Raw genomic sequence first — 928 nt, forward strand, 5'->3', positions numbered from 1 at the left:
TCCTTTAGTGTCTTGTGTCTTTTTATTTGATAAACCTGTATATTCAATTACGTTAACGAGAGTTGTCTTCTAAATCTCTGTACTAAAGCAAAGCATAATGATGGACATTTCACCCTTGTCAAGAATTCCAGTGACTGAGCTCACCCTCTCTCTTCCCGTCATTACATCAGACCCTGACCTCCCTGCTTGCACTTCTCACAGCCTCACCATCTCTCTTTATGTTTCCCACTTTGTGTATGTGCTGCCATGCCACGCACACCAGTTCTTGTGTCTGAAGTACAGTTGCATTCCGCATTCTAACCCTCACAAATGTAGTGCTTTTACTGTACAATGTTGGCTCTGCCCCACATACATGTGAAAGATGAACACCAGTGGAGCAATGCAACTGGTCCTGGGGCCTCAAATAGTACAGTACTGCTCAAATAGAGGAGGATAATATTTTTATTTCATTGTTTTTAATTATGGAATGTGGAGAGAGTTGGAAGTGCTACTGTGTGTGCTTATAGCCACTTCTCCAGCGATGTAGTGATTGGTAGCACCACCCCAGTATCACACATTTTTCTGTTTTATACAATTACCATTGAATATTTTTCAAAATGACATCAAAATAAGTTTTCAAAGCAAGATATATCCATTGTAAAAAGGACAGAAGCCATTGGTGACTGTTGGCTTTCTTCTAGAGTTTCCAGCTTCATGAGAACCTCTCCCATGTGGCAATTGTCGATTCTAGTGAAAAGACGAGTACGTACCGTATGCTACCTGAGAGCTGACTGCGATGCTCTCCTACCACAGCCGTGAGCCTTTACCGGTCTTGCGGCCCGCCACCCACGGGACTCACTACGCCCTTTAACTCTGAATATATCCGCTCTATAAACAACTTCATTCCCTCCGCTGTTAAATGGACCCTGTCTGCTCTAAAAAGGTGTCT

Source organism: Mixophyes fleayi, chromosome 4 (assembly GCF_038048845.1).
Source record: "Mixophyes fleayi isolate aMixFle1 chromosome 4, aMixFle1.hap1, whole genome shotgun sequence".
NCBI lineage: Eukaryota > Metazoa > Chordata > Amphibia > Anura > Limnodynastidae > Mixophyes > Mixophyes fleayi.